The 16,276-nt window shown below is 38.6% G+C and overlaps 1 protein-coding gene across 5 annotated transcripts in view; it reads left to right on the forward strand.

The window, feature by feature from the left end:
* The window catches only part of FHIP1A (FHF complex subunit HOOK interacting protein 1A), an 87,119-nt gene that overhangs the window by 409 nt on the left and 70,434 nt on the right, over window positions 1-16,276 (forward strand). For 2 of the 5 annotated variants that reach the window (XM_039379870.1, XM_027721679.2), the window contains exon 2: window positions 14,884-15,006. The exons of 1 other annotated variant lie outside the window; for it this stretch is intronic. The gene's annotated coding sequence lies outside the window, so the exon portion shown is untranslated. Of the gene's footprint in view, window positions 1-4; window positions 255-289; window positions 331-14,883; window positions 15,007-16,276 lie in introns of those variants that run through there. 2 more of the 5 variants (XM_027721678.2, XM_027721680.2) reach the window with 2 other exon arrangements.

Raw genomic sequence — 16,276 nt, forward strand, 5'->3', positions numbered from 1 at the left:
CGCGCCACCGCTCGGCCTCGCCGGCGGGGCGGGGTGTCGGGCCGGTGTCCCCCGCAGCCGAGCAGCTGCCGTCTGCCGCAGGGCCGCCGCGGGCTGAGGGCAGTATATAGGTCACTGGAAGTAATGCCCGCCTAATCCCCTTTATCTTTTTGGCTCGGCTTTTCCGCTGCTGGTTTGTGGGGCGACCCTGGGCAGCGTTGGTCGCAAACTTCTGGGAGAGGACCCAGGCTTCGCGCAGGGCTGTGAGTGCCGAGGTGAGAGCGTGGGATGCGTGCTTTTATCTCCAAGGCGGCTCTTTCCTCAGCAGTGTGACGCCTTTCAGAGTGCCAGGTATTCCTGCGTGGGTCTGTCACCCCCGTGACCCTGTGCTTGGGTGGTCAGTTCGGGTTCGGGCTGCTGATTTAACAGGGGAATAACATTGATTTCTTCTTCCTCGTTGCGTCACTCACCAAAATCACCGAAGGCTGTTTTGATATTTGCTTTGGATGCAAAAAATCCGAGGTCTCGGCAACTTGGGGGCCCTGGTAACTGGAGAAGGCAGCGTGCCCTGGTAAAATGATTGCTGTGTTGCTTTCTCTGGTCTTTGAGGAACTATTAGCAAGGTCACGTGAACCTGTTCTGTCGCCTAGGGTTGTTGGTAGTAACTCGGCACGGTTTTGAGTTGCTCCATGTGGACAAATCCGTAGGTGCCGACAGGTGCCCGCTGCCTGCTCGGAGGCTGTGCCTGGGGCCAGCCTGCCAGTACAGGAGTTTGCCAGGTTGGGGCATATGGTTTCTTGTAACTGAGAAATGCTCAGGCACACTTGATAGTCTTTGGAGATTTTTATTTCAGTCTAATTTTCTCCTTTTCCCTGGGGTGTATGGTTGGTTTTCTAGTTAGCATTAACATAACTCATACGATGATGATAAGAAGAAAAAAATGCATGAAAATGATTGTATTATTTTATATGCCACCTTACTACTTCTGATTGAATTGAAAGAGACTTCAGAATGTGCCAGTGCCCTCTCTCTCTGCCTAGGTGTTTTCTGTTGATCACTGTGAAACTCTGATGCTGTGCAAGGGTTTATAGTTGAATTTTCCTTCTGTACAACAGTTTTTATTCTTCTTCATCGCAGTAAGGATTCAGAGGCTCATCTTGTTAGTTGGGAAACATGATGGTTTTTATTTTGTTTTCATTTTCAGAGAAAAGAGGGACTGATAATAAACTGTCCATTCAAAGACATCTCTCACACCCCAATAAGGTAGCAATGCTAGGTCATGCAGTACAGACCTACGTTTCTGGTCTGTGCTGATTTTATGTTGTAATTTCCAGAAGTAAACCGTTTAGAAAAATTGTTGTTTGGAAGGGTTTGTAATATCTGAAGGAGTATTAGGGTTTTCACATTATTTGTGCTGCCTTACTTCTGGGCTGTGCATAAGAGTCCGCCTGACCTGAAACTAATCTAAGAATTAGGACCTAATGCTGTAATTCGTTTCTTCCTCTCTGGCTCTGCTTTAATGAACATGGAAACTCAAAGGGAGAAGGGAAAGACAGAAAAGCTTACAATCTACTTCGTAAAGTATAAACAGTTGCAAAGGGCAAGATTGTACCAGTGAGATACTGGTGTGAGGGCCACAGTTGTAAAGCTCATGGAAAATCCAGATGCCTTTTTCTCTTAGCTGTCTCAATCAAGACAAATGTTTACAATTGACTTTGCTAACAGCTGTTTTAGTCTTATTTATTGACCCATGGTGATTGACTACATGTGCTTTGAGAAAGAAGTGAATCCTATTAGAATGATGAAAAATGTGTGGCCAAAGCCCATGGAAGAAACTTAACTTTTTTTTTTTTTTTAATGTGTCTAATTATATGGTGGTGATGGTAAAAATTGAATTGTGTTCTATAAGGGTTGTTTTGGGTTGGGTTTTTTGTTTTATCTTTTTTCACCTAAATAGTATACAAATCTTCACAGAATCTGAAACCAAGAGAACCAAAATTGGAGAAACTGCTGCTCATATGGTCTTATTTGATCCTTACATGAAACTGTTTTAGAAATTATTATAGATATATTTTCTCTTCAAAAGATTATGCTAATGCATTGATACCTGTTAAGCTTAAGAATTCAAATTTACAGAATCTCAGTACTATCTGAAGCATCAGTTTCTCTGTTAAACTGTTCTTGAAGAGTTATCAAGATTACTTTGATATACATAATTTTAAGAGGGTTTTTTTTAAAGAACTTAAAAATGCTGCTGTTCCTCCTTTGCACATCTTTATTTATTAGTATACAAATGCTTCTTTTTGATGCTTGCAGAAGGTTTCGTTGCAAAGCATTTTCAAATTTTAATTAGTCTCATGGAAGTCTCGTTTAGTTCTTTAATGCTTGAGTTGCATACTTGACTTCTTAAAAATGCAGGTTTCCACATCCTGATCTGATGTTATTGTGACTACTAGTTTCCCTCAAACATGAGAGAGACATTTTCTCTCTCTCTCTTTCTCTCTCTTTCTGTTCTCTGGGGCATATTTAGTGTCATTGGTATGTTTGCGGTGTTTATGTGCTGCTGAGAGCAAAGCTTTTGTGACCTCTTACTCCAGTCATCATTTTTGGTAACAGTTTCATAACTATATTTTGGGCTACAGACACTTAAACTGCAAGACTTCTCAAACATGCTGACTTGGCATTGTTACCTTACTTGTGGTCTCTTCTCAACCTAATGGGATAGGTCAGTCTTACACTAAATAACTGCAAACCCCCCCCCCAAAAAAAAAAAAATCATATACTTTATCCCTATTAGAATAAGCCCCAGGAAAGAGGGCATGAAGGAAGGCTGTTGGCAAATAGTGCTTTTTGTCCTGCTTTTGGGTGTGTTTCAGGCAGTGTAGTACACAACAGCAGATGCCTATACTTCAGGTATGTTATATGGTTTAGCATACTTTAGGTATCCTGTGATAGTCTTGAGAAAAGAAAAGCAACCTTGGGGTGCTTCCAGAAAAACCTACAAAGGCCTGCACTGGTCAGAAGTTGGGGCACGAGTGATCTGGAGATTCTGACATTTTTTTCAGTCCTTTTTGCAATCCTGGCTGTTCAGTAAGAATTTCTGTACCTTTAAAAACTCACAAAAACAGCTTCCAAGAAGCAGAGCCTTTTCCTGATGTGATTAATTTATTTGGAAAGTAGAGGTAGAACTTCACTGTGTCACAGGTAGCAGGTCAGTTAGACCTGGATCAAGTTGGTGAGGCTGCACCTCAAGAACTGTGTCCAGTTCTGGGACTCTCACTACAAGAAAGACATTGAGGTGCTGGAGCAAGTCCAGAGAAGGGCAACAAAGCTAGTGAAGGGTGAGTGTAAGTCCTATGAGGACTACAGGGAGCTCCTAAGGGAGCTGGGATTGTTTAGCCTGGAGAAGAGCAGGCTCAGGGATGACCTTATTTTCTTCTACAACTACCTCAAAGGAGGTCGTAGCCAGACGCGGTTCAGCTTCTTCTCCCAACTAGTGACAGGACAAGAGGACATAGCCTTAAGCTCCAAGGGGAGGTTCAGGCTGGGCATCAGGAAGAATTTCTTAACTGCAAGGGTGATTAAACATTGGAATGGACTGCCCAGGGAGGTGGTGGAATGTTCAAGAAACGACTGGATCTGGCACATAGTGCTCTAGTGTAATATATGTATACACACACCACTACATTTTAAAGTGCCAGCTTAACTGTGGAAGTGCTGTGATGATAGCAAAGCATTCACCAGTTAAAGTTATGAAGACTGAGGAGCTTTTGCAAACTCATCTTGCCTTACTTTCTCTCTTAGTCATTGACTGTGAGACTTCCTCTTATTTTGGATAGGTATCTTTCAATCAATGACTTACTGATAGTAAGGTGAGAATGCTTTCTGTGTTAACCCACATGGCCAAAAAGTTCTTGTCAAAGGTGATCCTGAAGGGCATGTCCAGGTGAAGCAATTCCATGTGGAATGGAAACAGAACAGGTAAGGTAAGAGCTGGTGACAGTCGTGATAAAAGCTCAAGGCACGTGAAGACACTAAGAATGTGTTACCTCTGATATTTGGTGGGATTGCTTTTAAAGAGGAAAGTTTGGAAACATGACACAAGTACAGCTATCGGCAAGCAGGAGGCCCAAGATGTACTTGGGTCTTTGACTCGTGTTACCCCTGAACTAAATGTAGCACCTTTTCCTAGCAGTTGGAAAATTTGCCCTGAAATTTATTCTGTTCCAAGCTGTGCTGGCTTCCCATGGGTAGCGAGTTATTGGGATATCAATTACTTCTTTTTCTTCCCCCCCCCCCCGTAAAAAAAAGAGGTCAAATTATGATGTAATACTGAATTGCCTACACATACAGTAATGTTAGACCATGACAGCTAATTCTGGTCTAATCGTGATTAGCATGGTAGTGGACATGTTATCTGCTTTTGTGTGGGGACATATATAGCTAGATTAGTGCTAAAAGTATTAGGCAAATTCTCACTATGTAGTTTTTGCCATTTAACTGTAGAAGCATAGTCAAATGCTGTCTTCTCCCCTTGTATCTCTACTGTAGTCTCCAAACAGTATGACAGACAGTTTTATTTATTCAAACATTTCATGCCTTAGAAGAACTTGTCCATTTTGTTTAAAAAAAAAACAACCAGACAGAAAGCTGTGTGATACTAAAAACATGTGCTAGGTTCTTTGCATTAATAACTGTTACTGAAAGACAATTGTGCCCATTATCCTTCTAATTCTAGATAGTTTTTACAAGTTACCTGTACTGTATATTGGTGGGGGGCAGGATTTATTTCTGTGAAAATTTTTATATAAAAAGACTTCTCTAGCCATAGTTTAGTTTGCCTGAGGAACTGATCGAGTGATGGATGCCAGGGAAAGAGCTCACAGTTAGAAGGATTTCCTAATGAATGTGAAAAAAAATTAAGCCTTCAAAATATTGGCAAGACCTATATACCAGTAAACTTCTACAATGTAACTTAAATTTAACTGTTGGCTGTTTTTTTTGCACTGTGCAGCCAGTTGAAGAGTTGGACTCCTGAAGAAACAATTCCACTTCCATTCACAAAATCTTTTGTAAAACCTCAGATACTTCTGAGTAAGAGGGAAGCAAATTTTGTATTTTTGAGTTAGTTTTATTAATGATTAACAGTAATCATTAATGGTATGGTAATAAATAAATGGTAATAAATAAACTAATTTCAGATATTTGGGGTTTTTGACACACAAGTCAAAGAGCTATGAATGAAAAGTTGCAGCCAGTCCAAAGAGGAGTGTGGGTTTTTACTGAGTTGTGTTAACTCATCTTGTTGTGGTAGGCTCCTACCCTAATGCTGCAAACCTGAGAGAGAGATAACTTGGCTTGCTGCTTCATCACTGTATTGGCATTACATTAAGAGCAGTATTTCTGTAAGCATGTATATCTTAAACATATAAGGGAAGAAGGGAGCCTGAGTCGAGAGGTGTACCTTTTATAATTACAAGTTGAAGGTGAGACATCTGTGGCTTGTTACATTGGACTCATGGGCTTTATTAACAGAACTGTGCTGTTTGCTCCTTGCACACTTGCAATGCTTTTACGCTTTGCTTGTGCCATAAATATGGTTTAGTTCAGTGTTGTAAATGCAGTATTTCTGTAAGAAAACCTATGGAAGATGAAAGTTTCTCTCTCCTTTTGAGCAACTCCCTTGATTTTCAGTGCTAAACTTTGCAGGAAGTGCATTCTCCCAACCACAAGCAAGACGTGGATTCATTTTGGAAGTGAGGGCTCTGTTGTCTCTGTGAGTGATATAGAATCTTCTGAATTCTGGGTTGTCTCCCTTGTGTGCCTGATCAAGGTACAGTGATGACAGGTGCTAAACAGCCAAAAATTTTACTCCAAACCATTAACATCTTCAGAAAAGTGTGTGTTGCTCCTTTTTTTTTTTTCTACTCCAATGTTGTTCTCAAACTACTCAAATGTCCTTGGAATGCTTTTGGTGTGGATTGGGAATATCAGTCATGCTGAGACTGAGTTTCAAGGAAGTAGTGGGTTTAGCTACTTTGTTACTTTGAGGTGGTTTTCCTTTTTTTTTTTTTTTTTCTTTTAATTGCCCATTTTGCCATTCAGTACAGGGAAGCATAGAACATAGTCAGCAGTAGGTGTCACAGGATAATTTTCTTTCTGAATTGCTGACTTGCATTAAGATTAATTATGCTTGCCTGCTTGGAGTGGTTTCAGGTAAACAATTAGAAAGTTCTTTATCAGCTTCTTGAAACATATTCATGGGATGAGGAGCCTGTGAAGTGTTGAATGGAGGAAAAACATGGAGGGCAGAAACTGATTTGCCCTCACAATTATTCTGTTCTTAATGTTTTGGTCCCAGCAGTGTGAACAACACCGGGAGTCATTACTGTGAACTGGCTGCCAGATAACACAGAGGTTTTTATGTCTGTCAGTGGTTGCATCTGCTTTCAGCATGTTTTGCTGCCATGATTTTCATGTGGTGATATTTGCCAGCAGCAGCACAGTGCTTATGGGTTCCTGACTTGCTAATGTTGATACAGCAGAACACACAGTAGTAGTACTGAAATGTTTTTGCAGGATTCCTTTTGGCTAGATAGAGCTAGGTTTGTTTTGCTTGGATGCCAGTGGAATGCTTGGACTTGAAGAACTTTTTTTCTTCTCACAAAAAACCTTTATTGTTGGAAAAAATTAAATATTCAGAGAGCAACAACTAAGGCAGTTTAGCAAAGACTGCATTTATAATACATGCTATTTGCAAGTGACATCTTTTTCTAGTGGTGTTTTTAGCAACCTGCATGTTAGTGAAATGAGTAAATCAGAAACATTAACCCAACATTAAGGATGGAGGGCAAGGGTCCCTACAGAAAGAAGTGATAATACTCTGTGTTAGATCTACTTTTGTAGCTGAGGGAGCAGATAAAATTCTGGGCATACAGACCGTGGTTCTGCTGACATTCAAACTAGCTCAGTTAAATCAGCTGAATTATTTGAGTTTCGGTGTCTATAGAAGCTATCTGAACACTTTTTCAGGTATTAATGTTTCTTTTAGTCTTTGCTTATAAGAAAAAAATGATAGCAGAATTTGTGGCTTGTATTTGCATGAACTTTTCCCATTAGCCTTCTGTGAAATTCAACAGCATTTGAATTACTTTGTGTGCAGATACATCTTAAAAAGTTAAATGAATTAAAGATGAATGACGTTACCTGATTCTTCCTCTTGACAATTTAAAATTCTAACATGATAGCAATGCCTCTCATTTCACAGATGTTGTATTAGTTTAGGAAGTGATAAAGTATGCATAGCTTAAATTCAGTACTTGCTGTGCATTGCATCATTACCATAGCAGGTACATGTGCCATGATTCAATAGGTGAAATGTTACTGTTTAAATTTTAAAGTAGCAGCAAGTGTGGGGGCTAAAATTTTGTTGTGTTGGCAGCAAGGCATATTCTGTTACTAGTGTAGATTTGTACTGTACATTTGTACAGAGTTTTGGCAAACATTTAGAGTAACAACAGTTTAGATTTAAAAGAGGCATCAACTCAGCAACATTTCAAGAGGACTCAGCATTGGGCATGATGTCAGGAGATAATGTGATCTGAGCAGTTATAATTTCAAAATACATTCAAATATTCCGAGATAAAAATATTTATTTAAGAACAGGAGTATTGGAGTCTGTGGCATAAGGGTGTTGAGAAAACAGTTAATGGCAGAATAAATTAAATTTTCCATTCTAAATAATCCTACTAAAAGTCTGTGCAAATCAAAAGGTAAAGAATATTGATACTGCCTTGGTAGAGGTGACTGAAGGCTAGCAAATCTGGGAAATATTCTGAATGTGTTTGGGACACCTAGCAGAAACCATCCAGATCCAGGATTTTAATTATCTAGGAGTGTTGGTTAGGAGGTATGATGGGATGCAGGTTCCTAGTAAGTTGTTGGAGGACCTAAGTAAAGCTTTCCTGGTGCTAAATATGAAAAAAGCAACCAGAAGATAGACACTTCCAAGCTTTGTTACAACTAGAAGATAAGTAACTTGTGTGAGAGTGAGCAAATGAGAGTCTGAGAAGGAGGACTTGTGCTAAATAAAACAACTGGATTTTTAGAAAGGCAGACTTTGGATAAGTCTGGCAACATGATTCTTAACAAGTAGTTCTGTGTTTTAGAGAAAAAAATACTAGGGGAATATTGTTCCGTCAGGAAATTATGCTAGTGGCAGAAATTGAAAATATTCTTTCACAGAGGAAAATATGAAAAGTAGTGAGAGGCTGTCCTGGCTACTAGTGAGCTCTTCAGCATCAAATACAACAAGGAGGGAAAGGAAATCCCAGCTGGATTGCCAAGGACAAGTGTAAAAATAAAACATAAGTGTAAAAATAAAGTATAAGCACATATAGTTCAAATGCAACATTCAGAAAGGCCAACTCAAAAAGAGTAAGGAGAAATCGTTATAGAAATATAAAGTTAGTAAAAAGAAAGCCAGGGGAAGTTTGCTTCTGTTTGACAAGTGGAGCTGTGGACAGATAATTCAAAGCAGATTGAGGTCTGTTGTTTGGTTTGGTTTGGTTCACCTCACCTTTAATAAGAGATACTGAGAGTGGGAGGTGAAACTGTGTCCAAGGCCACTGCTAAAACCCCAAGCTGGTGTGAGGAAAGTGTGAGTTTGGGAGCATTTAGATAAGTTTAAGTTTAAAGTGTTTAAAAAACACTACTGAAAGGGTAAGAGCTGGCTGATGTAATCCCTGAGCTGCTGCAGTTACTTAACTCATGGAGGATATGTGTAATACTGTTCCACTGAGAAGAGTAATTGTACTGTCTGTCTGTACAGGCATCAAGGGTGAGGGGGAAGTGGAAATGAGCTGTTGTAGACTCAGTTATTTATCTTTGATTATTTGTTCAAGTATTTTTCCTGGGAATTAAACCCTCCTAAAGCAGTAGAGGATGACAAAGAAATAAGCAGTAGCCCATATGGGTTTATTTTTGAGATTAAACCATGTTAGACTAATGCAATTTCTGTCTCCAGAATGCTAACAGAAGAGGAGCAGTTGGTCTCTGATAGCTTGACTCTGTGATAGAAACTGTCAAAACTTCATTCTTGTTAAAGAATTTCTGGAGGAATTTACTGTGGATTAGTGCTAAACTTCTTCAAAAACATTGTTTTCTCTAGGAATGGACTCATGAGATAGTGTTCTGGTGTAGGGGCTTTTTGTGGGATTTTTTTGTATATATGTGAAGCATTTATGTATTTTAATGGATGACAAGAATCAATGTTGTTATAAAATTGTAAAATTAGAGAAGATCATACCAAGAAACTATCACAGAATGATTGAATTCTGCTCTTAGAAAAGTTGTTTTTTTTTTTAAATAGAGCCAGTTTTCGGATTGGGGCTGAGGTTTGTGTGGCAAAAGAGCCCCACAACACAGTTCCTTGCTTCAAACATAGCAAGGCTTCTTTAAAGTAATTTCTGCCTACTGGCTTATGGGAGCAATTGGAGAAGGCCAGAAGGACCAAACGCTTCTCCCTGAGGATTGATTCAGTAAACCTCAAAGAGCTTTGTAGTTCTTAGTATGGGGTTGTGTGACTGCATCACATATGTGAGAAGTCATCTCTGCAAGTTAAATGAAGTAATCTTTCCAGCCAATGTTGATGTAGAGTCCAGTTTTGAAGATGGAATTAATTACAAATAAAAAAGGAAAAAAGAAGGTAACATGAACCCACTGGAGGGAGTCTGGAGGAGGAGAGCAGTAAGAATAGCTGGGTGGCTGGAGGACTGACTGAATAAGCTGGGTGCTGTTATTTTACCTTCAAAGAAGAGAAGGAGGTAGTGGAGACATGAGAAAATGAGGGTTAGTCTATGTGTGTGAGATACATGTGTTTTTCACAATTTCTTTGCTTGGTTGGTAAGGTACTGTTGCACTGGAATCTGGAAAAGTTGTGTATGATTTTAAGAACAGGTAATGAAAGCAGCTGTGACAGAAATGTGATGGGTATTAACATGTCACAGGGGTGATGATGATGAAGGTGGCTTTGAGGTGATTTTTTTAGCCTTTGACTGGCTATAGGAGATGGTTATTGTGATGCAACACGATGTGTAAAATCCAGGGAGAAAGCGGTACCGAGAATTCATTTTCTCGCTACCTCTACACTTACTTCTCATTGACAACAAGGATCCAGAAGATATCAGAACATTATATCTCTCTCTCTGTTTTTTTTCCCTTTTTCACCTGCATGGAGTAGATGAGCGAGACTTGTAACTTCACAATACTGTGGCTGTTGAAAAGTAGCTAGAACTCTGTTAGAAGGTAGTAATATGAAAAAATGACTGTGGGCATGCCTATACCCACCCTGGCTCTGCAAGAGCAAATCCTAGAACAGGGAGTGCTAGGAAATGTGGTGTGAAGTTGCCTAGATTAGCTTCAAAAACAGTTTTGTCATATTTGTGTGGCATTGCATCCAAGCCACTGTGGTTTCACTGCTCCCAGGCCTGTGCTAGTCTGCTCTCTGCCATGCAGACTTAATCAGCTTGTGTTAGTGAAAATTTGGAAAACTCTTTCATGTAATCCGCTGTATGTTGTAAACAACCCTCTATTGTGCTGCCCTTGTAGCCTGTGTTTATTTGAGTACACTAATTCTATTCCTTTAATTAATTGTCCAGTACCAGCCCAAATCAGAGGTAGCTCTGCGCTGTGTGAGATTTCTTGTTCAAATGACAGGGATAACAACAGTGACATTAAACAATGGTTTTAATTTCAGTTGCATGCTATTGGGCAAAGCTGTGAATAGCAGAAGAAAAACAAAGATTTGAGGAAGTCCTACAGTCAACTGGTCTTTAAATCAAAAATAAATAGGCACATTTTTATGTAAAATTAACAGTTTAGGAGACTTTTGGTTTGTTATTCACAGAGGGAAATTTCCTGGGATGTATCACTTCTAGGGCATTCTTTCTCTTGATTCATGCATGTATGAAACAGGGACATACTTCCCTCTTAATATTTTACAGTCCATCTGTTGTTTTTGAATGCCATATATTGCTACTGGGAGTGTTTGTATTGATTCATATATCTGTGGACCGTGGTTACTGGGATTATTTTCTTGGGCTTTCACATGAAGTGGAAAGATAAGGAAAGCAATTTGAATTTCCCAAACCACAAAACTATGCATCTTTCATAATATCTAGCCTGGGTAATGGTGTTGGTTAAGATGCATGGGATGTAATACAGTCTCCAAGGACAACTTTCATCTCAAATAAAATGCAGTATAATCTTGAGCTCAAAATTAATTGTATTTTAGAAAAAAAAAAAAAAAAAAAGAGAGAAAATTTACAAGCCCTTGAAAAGGCTTTTGCCATTCTTAGGATGGTCCTGGCAGCCTGCTTGTTAAAAGAAAGTTTGACATTCTGCTTTGCTGTGGGCTGAAGAAATGTTGAAAATGCCTGTCTGTTAGGATTTGATGATATCAAGGTATAAAGTAGAGCATCTTAATTAATGAATTCATTAATTGATTATTTTTATGTTCTAAAGCTTTTTAATATACACACCTTATCACACTCATTTTAGGACAGAATTTCAGGCTATTCAAGTAATGTAAGCTGAGATATATTTTTTTCTGATATTCCTGTCATTATGAATAATATTATTAATATGAATAAGCCAGAAAATATTATATAAGAACTAATATCAATCCTATGAATCAGAAAATCTTACATAAAATATAACATTTTTATATCTGGTTCAAAGTTTTTGAGCAGCTGCTCCACCATTTCATGTTTTCCTCATCTGTCTCAGTTTTCAGAAATCAGAAGGCAGAATCTTTTTGTGTTTTCTCTCTCTCCCTCTGTTCCCTCCTCCCTGTCCAGGATACAGAATGCAGATGTGTGGGTTTTTTTACGTGGTGTGTTGTGTTGCCTGCTTTCTTTTAGAAAGCTGTGTATTTGATGCAAAAGCAAAATATTTGCTCTTCCAAAAATGTGTTACGTAAGGCAAGACTGTGCTTGGCAGTAATGGTTTTTCAGTGCCTAGAAAGAGATCCCAGTGTCAGTGTTCTCTGGAGATAACAATGTATTATTTTCTACCTGGCAGTACTGAACTGGTGATACTGTGTGATGAATATGATTCTCCTGGGCCACAAGTACAGAAGCTCTCTGTTTAATTATAACTATGCTTCTTTAATTTAATTACAGCTTTTTTTTAATTAAAAAAACCTGATTCAAAATTGGAATGTGTTAAATTATTCAGACTCTTGTTATTTCATATACTAGACTGAGTCTTCTTTTGCCATCTAACCTGAGGTGCCTGCTGGTGTTTTTTTGGTTTTATGGGGTTTTTTTGGTTTGTTTTTCTTTTTCCAGATGATTTGGGAAGCTGAAGGCATAAGGACAGGAAATTTATCAGAGCTTGGTGCTAAGGTTTCAGATCCAGATTTTTTTACGTATGTGTGACCAGAGAATTGTTCCATGTTCCAAGTGCTTTCTCTTTAAAACCTGCACACTAATTGCATATCATAGAGAAATCTTTTGTAAAGTACAAGAACAGACCTTTGTGATTTTCTATACTGCCTCAGTAGTAGTAACAAGGATTCAGTGAGTCAGTCTTGCAGTACTTTGAAGCTGAAACACTGAGTATGTTAGGATAATATGGCCCCACTCTTAAATATGTGTAGACTTTGACTCTGGGTAGGGGTTATTTCTCCTTTTTTTTTTTTTTCCCCCTCTTCCTCTTTTACGTTCCCTGTGATGGACTATTTCTTATGTAGCTAAAAGGAAAGAAAAATTCTGGGTTGATCAACTTGTAAATCTCAATTATGAGATTGTCATTTAGACTATACCTATTTCATTATGTGTATGACAGCAGTTTTTAAGCTATGCTTCAAATTAAAGAAGATAAATCCAAGGGAGAAAATTATTATTTAAGCTAATGGACAGCTTGGTCAAGAACACAATTATAGGCTCCACTTAAAAATTTACATAGTTAAGTGATAGAGCAAAGCAAAAATGGAAAGACTGTATTTAAATCAAACTAATTCCAAATCAAACTTGGAATGTTATTTTTATGACCAGGTGCAACGGATGTAGGAAGCAGACAGGAGAGGTGTAGGTATTAATTACAAATTATGGAGTAATCTCCTCCCCTTAGAGTCCCCACTCAGAAATATTTTGAATAATAAGAAACTATATTAAAAATATCATGGTTTAGTGAGCTAGTGTTTTGTGAACAGTATTTTACTACTTCAGTGATGCTACACACATCCTCAGGCTGTGGAAGCCAGCTAGTAGTAACAAAGGCCATATGGAATGTCAGCAGATGAAAGCATATGGAGGAGTTTTTGCAAATCTCTTAAGGATTTTTATCTCTAGAGAACTGTGCAGTGTAATACCTTTCTGAACTGGGATCAAAGTAGGAAACGACCAACAAACTTTTTTCCTCGTGGAATTAAAAAAAAAAAAATCCCAAATCCCCACATACTATTTAAAGGATACTTTAACAAAAAAAATCCTAAGCCTTAGCTCATAACATTTTCTGGGTTCGTCTGGTTCCATGTTAGTGTTAGGTATTTATTTTCTTTTGTTATTTAGAGTCACAGGCTGGAGTACAATTGTATTAAGGGTAGGAAATATTTTAGAGATTTCACTTGGAAATTGGCTAGTTTTTAGGACTACCTCTTTGTTTTAATAGAGGCAGAAAATGATGTTAAAAGACAGGATGTTATGAGATTTCTAGTTGTCTCTGTGGAGAAATCTGATGTAATTGTCCCTACAATTCAGGAACATAAAATGACAAGGATCATCTACCCTAGCCTGTACTGAAACCATGTTATATTTGTGACCTGTAAACTCATAGTGTCTTCCCATAAGATCTTAATTTTCGGGTGTTTTGTTCATGCTACTTTGAGAAAGCTGTTTAAGAACCTGCTTTAAATGATGAGTTCTTGGCCAAATATTAGTATGTATAAAAAAAATTATTTTGTCCCTTGATGTATATACTTTTTTAACTTTTGCATGATTCTTTTCCGCATACTGAAAACTTTCAGAATTTTACCTCCTTGCTTATAAGAGAGAAAAACTGACAGCCTCCCTATTTTGAATTTGTGTAGTCTGGAGGAATTTCTGTCAGACAGGTTAGCAGGATGTCTGTAAAATCAATTTTGAATGCTAAGCACTGTGTAAATGAACAGACACCCTTTTCATACTTGCATTTTTCTGTATGTGGGCAGTCTTGTTGCATGTCAAATGTAGATTTAATATGAATCACTTCAGTGTTGACAGAAAGGTGTGGATTCCTCCTCCTCCTTTGCAAGTGTTTAGCTTGTTTAACAAGATGTTGTTATGATGCATTTCTTGTCTGAAAAGTGAGTTTTGTAATCAGCTTTTTGGCGGTGTAGGCAGGTTTAGTATTCAGCGTAATACCACTTTTTTTTTTACTTTTGCGTTTTATTATTTATTTTTTTCCCCCAGTGGTTACTTTTTAGCCAGAACAGTTTCTTAACTGCCCCAAACGTGTTCAGTGTGTGATGCACGAATGTTTTTGAGGTGCAGCATGGATGCAAGTGTTTTTGAGTTGCAGCAGTGAACAGAAGGCAGTAAGGAAGGAAAGTGTGGATTGCTTCTGCAGTGGTGTGGGTTCATAGCTGATGATGTCCTTGGTGTTTTCAAGGGCTTCTCACTAAGGTATTGGTGAAAGACCTGAAAGCCCTGACCTTGTCTGTGTGGACCTGTCTGGTGCTGTGAAATACACTCTGTAACTGCTTTTCTTTTGTATTAGAGATTTTATCATCTTGTTCTAAGATGGTTTTGGGTCGTCTTCTCCCCTCCCCCCCAATTTCGTTTAGGTGTTGGGCAGTTACTTTCTAATAACAGAGAATGATAATTTTTACTTTTCTACTTTCTCTGCCTTTTCTTTCTGTAGTGGAAAGCTGAATGCTGCTGAAAGGTGTCAGCTGAAGAAACTTTAGTTCTAGATTGTTCGCAAATGGAAGAGCTGCCAGAGCAAGTTTTTCCTTGCTGACCTGTTGACATGCTTTAATTGCAGGTAAGAGAAGTGTGTGTATGTGTGTTAGTTCAGAACAGAAGTCTGTTTGCTGAACCATGAGCTTTCTATTTGCAATGCTGGGTGTCAGGTCAGTTTTTGTGTTATGGACGCCTGTCTTCCGAAAAGTGGGCTTGAGACTTCAGTCTTATTTAAAATGTCAAATAGAGTCTCCAGTAGCACTGAGTTGCATTTAGACAACGTGGACTCCGGAGCATCCTGTCAGTGTTTGGTGTTTCAGTTCCTGCCTATACAGTTGGACGACTGTGTAATATCCCTGTGACAACCACAGTAATTGCTTACATGGGAAATGAATATACAGCAATTATCAAATGCACTTCAGCTGTCCCTTAGTGCCCTGTGACTTCTGGAGAACAATATTATGTGACCTATATACCCTGTAAGTCAGTGACAGATCACCAGTGGCATACTGATGAGAACCTGACAGCCTGTATAGCAGGATTTTCTTGAGTTGGCAAGACTCTCTGGTTGGGTTTTTTTTGTTTGTTTGTTTGGGGTTTTTTGTGTGGTTTTTTTTTTTATTATTATTTTTTTTGTTCCGAATATTTCCATGTTTGGAGTATGGGGTATGAAATAGTTGAAATGCCTGTCAGATGAAGAATGGATGTTTTCTATTTTAATTATGACTCTTAACAGTCACAATGTAAAATACAAAAAGAGTTGAAGGAGGAAACACTTGTCTTCTCCATCTGAGTTTAAAAACTGAGCACAAAAACTTTAGAAAACCTTTTTCAACAAAAACTGAAGAAGGGATAGAGGCTCCTAGACTTTATTTTGTCATTGGATCGTCTTACTTCATGTTACTCTACAGTGAAACTAGTCAGCTGACAGATGAAAATTCAGGTGTTTTTCCTGACCTGATCTACAAGCATGAGTATCATTTGATGCAACATTGTACATGTGCTTTGTTTTTATTAGATAAGCTGTTTTACAAGGTGAAAAGGGCTGAATGCTTATGAGTCACTTCTGAGGGGCTGATGAAATGGCATGCAGGGGGGTGTGGTCTTCGTAGCCTGACTTGGCATCATTTGGGGAGGAGATGTGGGTGTTAATTGCAAGATTGTCATAAGGAAGTTCTGTGCAGAAGAGAAGCCCAAGCTAGCTAGGGAGGGAGCCTGGTGTGTGGGTGTGAAATGAAGCTGGGATTAGTACAGACAAGCTTGAAATCGTAGAAAATCTGACAGTGTGTTCAGTTTCCAGAGTTGTGTTTGTTGTATCAGGTAAAGCATTCATACCAGTCAAACAACATTAG

This window comes from Pipra filicauda, unplaced genomic scaffold, assembly GCF_003945595.2.
Source record: "Pipra filicauda isolate LSUMZ 115617 unplaced genomic scaffold, ASM394559v2 scaffold17_size4572894_pilon, whole genome shotgun sequence".
NCBI lineage: Eukaryota > Metazoa > Chordata > Aves > Passeriformes > Pipridae > Pipra > Pipra filicauda.